We start from the raw sequence: 8955 nt of genomic DNA on the forward strand, positions 1-8955 counted from the left end.
CACCCTAATTATCTCATGCCAACTCTCCTTAGTTACCATAATACATTCCAGAAGTCAAGATATACGTCCCCTCCCAATCCATCTTGCCCAGGGGTGGGGAACCTGTGGGCCTCTAGGTCCTCAAATGTGGCCCCTTGACTGAATCCAAACTTCACAGAACAAATCCCCTTAATAAAAAGATTTGTTCTGTAAAACTTGGACTTAGTAGAAAGGCTTCACCCAAGGACTTAGAAGGGAGGCAGTAGGTTCTCCACCCTTGATTTTGCCTAACAAAGACATTGATTGGTAACAGACAGGACAACCCTGACAACTAAGTTGACTTAGTGACATTTCAGGCCTAAAACCACACCCCTCGGTCCCCCCCTTGGGGGGAGGGGGAACTGCCTGCCCCCTAAATACAAAAACTGTGTGTTTCTTTAAAAACTCACCACTCCCTAACCACTCCCTAATACTGCTCCAACTATTTAATTGGCACAGTTGGCACATATTTTTCTTATATATGCTTTAGCTTCACCTCCATAAAGTTTCAAGTTCTTTTAAGGGACTTCTCCTTATTAGAGTCATAATAAACTTTTGCCACTTGACTGGAAGATGGGTTGAGTCTGGGAATTCATTCCAGACAACACTGTGACCCCTGATAGTTTTGGGGTTCCCCCCAACCACATCACCTTCATTCATAGCATCTGGTGAGAGGCACATAGGGAACACATGTGGGGAGAGTACATTTGCAAAGATTAAAGGTAGCCAGGAAATATTCACACATGTGAAAAACTACTGTCTGGGTGCATACCTTACCAGGGCAATTTATTCTACTGAGCCAATGCCCCTGACTAGCCATCTCTCTGTCTCTAATGCTGCTCTTCTACAATAAAGATGTTGATATTGTTAACCTGAAAGTTTGGTTAAAGAAGGCAAACAAGTTAGGTGATACATGATTATATAGTTTATTCCCTTTTAGCTAGCGAATCATGTTAACATGGAAGCCAGAATGTGATTCTGACTAGGAGATTAAGCAAAATGAGAGGGGTTTTATACAGTTTAGAATGATCAGACTCAGGATGTCTGTGTTACAAAAAAAAAAGTATAGCCTCCATATGTTTCCTAACATACAACATAAAAAAAGGAAGTTACCTAATTGCATAGATTGTAAATACAATAGAAGAATGTCAAAGTATCAATCAAAATTATAGATCCGGGATATGTGTTTCCTCTACATAACATATGTCTATAGGATACAAAACAAGGAAAAGTCTCATTAATCAAGAGACTGTTTGGTCCCAGACATCCTGGGCTCAGTGATGATGAACAGGAAGAATGTTGGTGAGCTCCATCTGGTCCTGAAATTTGCTGACACAGGAAGGGGTGTTTTTAGTTCACTCAGACAGAAAAAGATTAATTCAGGTTTTTGGCCCCTATTGGGGCTCAATTGATCTCAAATGATTATCAATATCTTAGGCTGAGCTGGTGATGCCCTTGAGATAGGGCTGCTGAGCTGCAATTCAATTCAACAAACATTTATTAATCACCTACTATATATGCGGGGTGGAGAACCTGTGACCTCAAGTACCACATGTGGCCTTCTAGGTCTTTGGGTGTGGTCTTTGGACTGAGAAGTTTGGATTCAGTAAAAAGGCTGCACTTGAGGACCTAGAGGGCTACATGTGGCCTCGAGGCAGCAAGTCCCCCACCCCTGTATAAGACATTGTTCTACATGCTAGGGATACAAAGACAAAAATAAATCAATCCCTGCCTTCATAAAGTTTCCATTTTATGAAGAGGAGGGTACTCTCATGTAGGAAATCTTATCCTGATCCAATCAAGTCCTTGGGTAGAGTACTTCCTGCATCCTGACTAGAGTTTGGGAAACCTAACCAATCTCAGCTTGTGTCTACTTCTCCTGAGATTTGGATCTCTGTATCCAACCCTGTTTGCTAACCTGATTTTAACTCCTGCTTGGTGCTTTTTCTTATTAGTTTTGGCTTGACCCCAGGCCATTCCCTGAATTTGATTAATCCTACCATAGCAACTCAGCAGGAAAAGTCTAATCCCTTTCACCTGGCCATTTATAAGTCATGGTCATGGGATGTAGAGCTTGGGGGTTGAGGGGTAGGGGTGGGGATATATCTGGAAATGGCTTACATGAAAACAAAAGGCAACAACAACTCATTATTTTAACAGTCTGGGTGAGAGATGATAAGGGCCTAAATTATAGCGAAGGCTGCTTGAGCTGGAGAGAAGGGGAGTGTTGCAAGGGAGGTTGTGGAGGTAGCATGAATAAGACTTGTTAACTGGCTGGACGTGGGTAGGATTGAGAGAGAAGGAAAAGTAGAAGGTAATACCATGAACTGACATGGGACAGTATGAGGAAGAGCTGAGTTTGATGGGATATTTAACAGATTCTATCTTGGACATATGAATTTGAGAAGCCTCCAGAACATCCAAAAGGAAGTGCCCAGCAGACAGTATGTTGGCAGAGATCAAAAGGGAGCTCAGATTGCGTGGCCCTCCATGGAGCCCTATTGGACTACCCTCTTCTGCCATCTACCGGTCATCTGTTGAATTGTAACTGCTCTAAAGTCTTTCCCCAGCAGAATGGGGGCCTCATCTCTTAGTTTGGGGAATATTTCAATTTTTTCTTGGTCAGGCCCCCAAACCACACCCTGCCAGCTAGCAAAAGCCAAGAGAAGCCCTCAGGTTTAGATTAAGCCTGTTTTTGCTTCTGCTTTGGTTACTGTTCTCTGACTACTGATTTCTATTTCACTTAAGAAAATTCCTTGTATCCCTTTTCATGCCTCTCCCTTGGGGTCTATAAAAATCACCCCCAAGAGCTTCACTTAACAAGATTGAAATAGGGTGTGTGGGGCTAGCAATCTTTTCATCCTTAATTCCTGCCAGAAATAAAATTATTGCCCTCCTTACACTAGAAAGCTGGAAATGTATTGTTTGCTCCATGGAACAAAATTGAAGAGTTTGAACATCCAATTCAGAAGGCATCCTTGAGCCAACTGCACATGCCTAAACCCCAACTGTGCTGGTACTACAGAGTAGGAAAAACATGAGGTCTTGTGGAACTTACAGGCACTTTGTGAATAAGGTCTTATACAGCTCCCTCATTCAGTGTCTGCAGCCAATTAGCTCCTTGCAATTCCAGCTAGGAGAAAGTCTCTGCACAACTTGACCAAATGATCATTGATGATGTTGTGTGGATACCCAAGAGCAATCATTCATTCTGAAGTACTTTAAGTTCAGAATTTCTGCCTCTCTGCAGCTTACTATTTTCCAATGCTTTTGCATGGACCCTGTTTGAATAATAATAGTAGATAACATTTATATAGTACTTATCCTGGCCCAATTAACAAGAGAATGATTATAATGAGAGTTTGGTTTATTCTAATGAACTGAGGAATGTGACTCTAATCACTCTTGGACAAAGTGACCCATCTCCACACCCATATCATTCTTCCTCCAGCAGTTTATACAAAAGGATCTACCCTCCACCCAGACCATTTAGGTAATGCAACAATGGGCCAAAATTCATCTAGATAGGATGGTCTTTACCCCTTAGTCAGAACTAAACTTTCTCTGTTAGATGGGGTCCCGCCCAATCTCATCATCAGCTCAGTCCTTCCCAGGCTGCCTTGACCTAGTAATTAAATGAAGAAATAGAAAGGGGGGGAAAAACCTAGATCTCCCTCATATTAATTGGTTATTAATAAACATTTCTCTCAGATTGTAGGGAAATCTTATCACATAATGTTGGCCCCACAATATACATTGATCCTCTTCTGATATAGATTTGTAGTATGAAGAGAGATCTGATTTGGAATCTGACCCACCCCATCTCCAGGTGAGACTTTCTACCTTTGTGATGAACAAAAGGGCTGTATCTGAACCCTCATTCTTTTATTTTCTTATCTCTAAAAGGAGTATTAGGTTAGAATTATATTAATCTACTATACCTCAATTATTTGTAGTCTTATCAATCAGTCTGATGAGATTCAGGGGCTTAAGGGTGCTGGGACCCCAAAATCACAACACCCAGGTCCTGTCCAAAAGAATTCAACCCAAGCCTTCTTTCAGCTAAAGACCAGGTTTATTACAAGATTTGTCATATTGAGCAGACTCTTAAGGAGTGTGAACATTAGTGAGCTATTGACTAGATTTTAAGAATCTAAGCATCTTAATGGTGACAAGATGGACCTTATATACAGAAAGACTGTGGAAGGGATCTAGGAGTGGCCAAGTAGACTGGGGGGGAGGGGGAGGGAGGATGACCAGGGACCTACCTGGACCACAGGGCCAAGGGAGAATGGAGCCTAGCTAGGATAAGGGTGGGAAGTGGCAGGGCCATAGAGAGGTAAGACAATGGAGGGCAATAGAGAATTGGGAGATTGTGTAGCCACAATGAAAGTTCAGTTGATGGGATTATAGCCTCAGGCCAATGCCAGAGATTTGGCCATGTGGGAAAGCCCAGGGTTTCTCCTTTTTGGGGTCTAGATCCCATCCTCATTAAGTCCACTGTTAGCTAGGTGGGACAGTAGATAGAGTGCCAGGCCTGGAATCCAGAAGACATGAGTTCAAATTTGGCCTCAGATACTTACTAGCTGTGTAACCCTGAGCAAGTCACTTAACCCTGTTTGGCTCAGTTTCCTCATCTGTAAAATGAACTTGAGAAGGCAAACCATTTCATTATCTTTGCCAAGAAAACCCCAAATGGAGTCACAAAGAGTTGGACATATGACTGAAAATGACTAAACAACAGTCAGTCCATCAGTCATCAAGCACTTATTAAGTATCTACCATGTACCAAGGCCATATTTGAACTCAGGTCTTCCTGATTCCAGGCCCAGAGCTCCATGCACTGTGCCACCTAGCAGCCCTTATTATATACCACAACATATTCAACCATTCCCCAATTGATGGGCATCCCCTTAATTTACAATTCTTTGCTACCACAAAAAGCTGCAATAAATAGTTTTGTACACATAGGGTCTTTTCCTTTTTCTCCTGATCACCTTGGGAAATAGACCTAATAAAGGTATTGTGGGTCAAAGGGTATGCACAGTTTTATAGCCCTTTGGATATATTTCCCAATTGCTCTCCAGAATTGCTCAAAACAGCTAAGTCTTTCACAGTTGATCAATGTACAATATTGCTGTTACTATGTACAATGTTCTCCTAGTTCTGCTCACTTCATTTTGCATGAATTCATATAAGTCTTCCTGAAGAGGACGGGATCTAGACCCCAAAAAGGAAAAACCCTGGACTTTCCCACATGGCCAAATCTCTGACATTCCCCTGAGGCTATAGTCTCATCAATTGGCCTTTCATTGTGGACCTCCCTATGGCCCTAGGCCACTTCTCCATTCTCTCTTAGCCACATGGACCAGGTCCCTGGAATTCTATTACTTCATAGACTACTTGGCCACTCCTAGATCCCTCCCACAGTCTTTCTGTATATAAGGTCTATCTTGTCTCCTTTATGATGCTGGGATTCTTATACTCTAGCCACTGCTCAGATTCTTATGATCTAGCCAATAGCTCAGTAATGTTCACACTCCTTAAAGAGTCTGCTCAATATGACAGATGTTCTAATAAACCTAGTCTTTAGCTGAACGAAGGCTTGGGTTGAATTTTTTTTTGACAGGACCTGGGTGTTGTGATTTTGGGGTCCCAGCACCCTTAAGCCCCTGAATCTCATAAGACTGATTGATAAGACTACAAATAATTGAGGTATAGTAGATTAATATAATTCTAGCATAGAGTCTGCCCAATATGATGGATGTTCTAATAAACCTTGTCTTTGGCTGAAAGAAGGCTTGGTTCGAATTCTTTCGTACAGGACCCATGTGTTGTGATTTTGGAGTCCTCACATCCCTGAACCCCTAAACTGCATCATTCCCAAGTTTTTCTGAAGTCATCCTGCTCGTCACTTCTTTTTTTAACTACGGTTTTTTAATTCTTTTTTATGATTTATTGATTTATTTTGATTTATCAACAATCACTTCCATAAGCTTTTGAGTTTTAAATTTTTTCCCCTCTTCCTCCCCAAGACAGTACAGAATCTGCTATAGGCCATACATATACATTCCTATTAAACATATTTTCACATTAGTGATGTTGTAAGTAAGAATTAGAACCAATAGGAGGAACCACCAGAAAGAGAAAACAACAGAAGGAAAAAAAGCAAATAATATGCTTTTATCTGCATTCAAACTCCATAGTTCTTTCTTTGGATGTGGATAGCATTTTCCATCATGAGACCTTTGGAGATGTCTTAGATCTGTGCATTTCTGAGAAAGGCTAAGTCTATTAAAGTCGTGTACTGCAAAACATTGTGCTTCTTCTTTCACATGGTTGTTGTGAGGAAAGTAAGAATAATAGCTAGCATTTATATAGCACTTATTATGTGCTAGGCACTGTGCCAAGTGCTTTACAATTTTAATCTTAATGGATCCTCACAACTCTGGGAGGTAGCTGTTATTATTACCCCTATATTGCAGATGAAGAAACTGAGGCAGACAGAGGTTACATGACTTGCCCAAGGTCACATAACTATTAGGTAGCTGAGGTTGGATTTGAAATCAGGTTTTCTTGGCTCCAGGCCTGGCACCCTATCCATTGTGTCACTTAGATGCCCCTAAAAGTATTTTGTAAATCTTAAAGTCTAATATAAATATGAATTATGATTTTTTTCTTTAAAGGAGGAGAAATTGTGGGAAAGTCAAAGCACTTCAAATAACATAGTTTTGTGTACATAGAATAATGCCCTCTTATACTTTTGATAAGTATATAAAAAGTATGAGTGCTTTCTATATACCAAGCACTATGCTAAATGGTAAAGGTTAAAAAAAAAAAAGCACCTGTCCTCATGGACTTTACATTCTAATAAAAAGGTCCTTAAGATCAGATGTTAAGGTCTTCAATGTCTCATTATTTTTCAACAAATGTCTATTGCCAACCTAGCCATTTTTCCCCCCTCCAGAGCTATTGAAGGTTGTAATCTGGTGCTAGAACAGATCCCAGAGAACAGAATAGCAACTGTGAGGCCTTTCTTGAATATCAATTTACCCCTGACTATGAAGGGATTTAATTAGGTAGAAAGGAAATAAAGGAATTGAGAACCACATAGAGAAAATTTAGGTGTTAATGGAATACAAGAGAAAGTCATACTTTAAAAAGATGGCTTTTTTGACAGCTGCCTCTTTTTTTCTTTTGATGTAAGAATTAGAACTAATAGGAGGAGCCACCAGAAAGAGGAAACAAAACACAACAGAAGAAAAAAAATAGCAAATAGTATGCTTTAATGTGCATTCAAACTCCATAGTTCTTTCTTTGGATGTGGATGGCATTTTCCATCATGAGGCTTTTTGAGATGTCTTAGATCCTTGTATTGCTGAGAAGGGTTAAGTCTATCAAAGTCAGTCATCACTCAGTGTGGCTGTTACTGTGTACAACGTTCTCCTGGTTCTGCTCACTTCACTCAGCATCAGTCCATACAAGTCTTTCCAGGTTTTTCTGAAGTCTACCTGCTACTCGTTTCTTATAGCACAACAGTATTCCATTACATTCATATACCACAACGTGTTCAGCCATTCCCCAGTTGATGCACATCCCCTCAATTTATAATTCTTTGCCACCACAAAAAGAGCTGCAACAAATATTTTTGTACAGATATGTCCTTTTCCTTTTTCTTTTATCTCTTTGGGATAGACTTAGTAGTGGCATTGCCAAATCAAAGGGTATGCACGGTTTGATTGCCCTTGGGGCATAGTTCCAAATTGCTCTCCTGAATGATTGGATCAATTCACAACTCTACCAACAATGCATTAGTGCCCCAATTTTTCCACATTCCCTCCAACATTTGTCATTTTCCTTTTCTATCATATTAGCCAATCTGATAGGTGTGAGATGGTACCTCAGAGTTGTTTTAATTTGCATTTCTCTAATCAATTGTGATTTAGAGCATTTTTTCATATGACTACATATAGCTTCGATTTCTTCTTCTGAAAACTGCCTGTTCATATCCTTCAACCATTTGTCATTTGGGAAATGACTCATATTCTTATAAATTTGTCTCAGTTCTCTATATAATTGAGAAATAAGGCCGTTATTGGAGAAACTTGCTGTAACAATTTTTTTCCCTGTTTCCTGTTTTCTTTCTAATCTTGGCTACATTGGTTTTGCTTGTGCAAAACCTTGTTAATTTCATGTAATCAAAATTATCCCATTTAGACATCATAATGCTCTCTATCTCTTGTTTGGTCATAAAGTTTTCCTTTATCCATAGATCTGACAGGTAAAATTTTCCATGCTCTCCTAATTTGCTTATGATATCACCCTTTATGTCTAAGTCATGAACCCATTTTGACCTTGTTGTGGTATATAGTGTGAGATGTTGGTTTATACCTAGTTTCTGCCAAATTGCTTTCCCGCTTTCCCAGAAATTTTTGCCAAATAGTAAGTTAAACAACAGGCTATTGCAATAGTTCGGACATGAGGAGATGAGGGCCTGCAGATGAAGTAGAAGCAGTATTAGAGGAGAGAAGGGGATATGTTTGAAAGATGTTACAAAGGTAAAATTCACAGGCATTGATAACATATTAGATTATAAAGGGTGAGAGAGAGAGTGAAGAATTGAGGATGATACATCGGTTGTAAGCCTGGGGAACTGGGAAGATAGTAGTGTTGTAGACAATAGGAAAGTTAGGAAGGAAGGAGGACTTGGGGAAAAGATAGTGAGTTCAGTTTTGGACATGATAAGTTTAAGATGCCTATGGGACAACTCATTGAAGATGTCCAATAGACAACTGGAGGTGTAAAATAAGGTCTGTTAAGGATTTAGAATAAAGACTACTTTTCCTGCTCAGCCCTAAAGAGAAGGGTAATAGTTAGCTTAGACTCACCAGCTTAGCTCCCTCCAACCAAATGATTGTTATACAAAAGAAAATCACA

This window comes from Phascolarctos cinereus, unplaced genomic scaffold, assembly GCF_003287225.1.
Source record: "Phascolarctos cinereus isolate Bilbo 61053 unplaced genomic scaffold, phaCin_HiC Scaffold_5;HRSCAF=322, whole genome shotgun sequence".
Classification (NCBI taxonomy): domain Eukaryota; kingdom Metazoa; phylum Chordata; class Mammalia; order Diprotodontia; family Phascolarctidae; genus Phascolarctos; species Phascolarctos cinereus.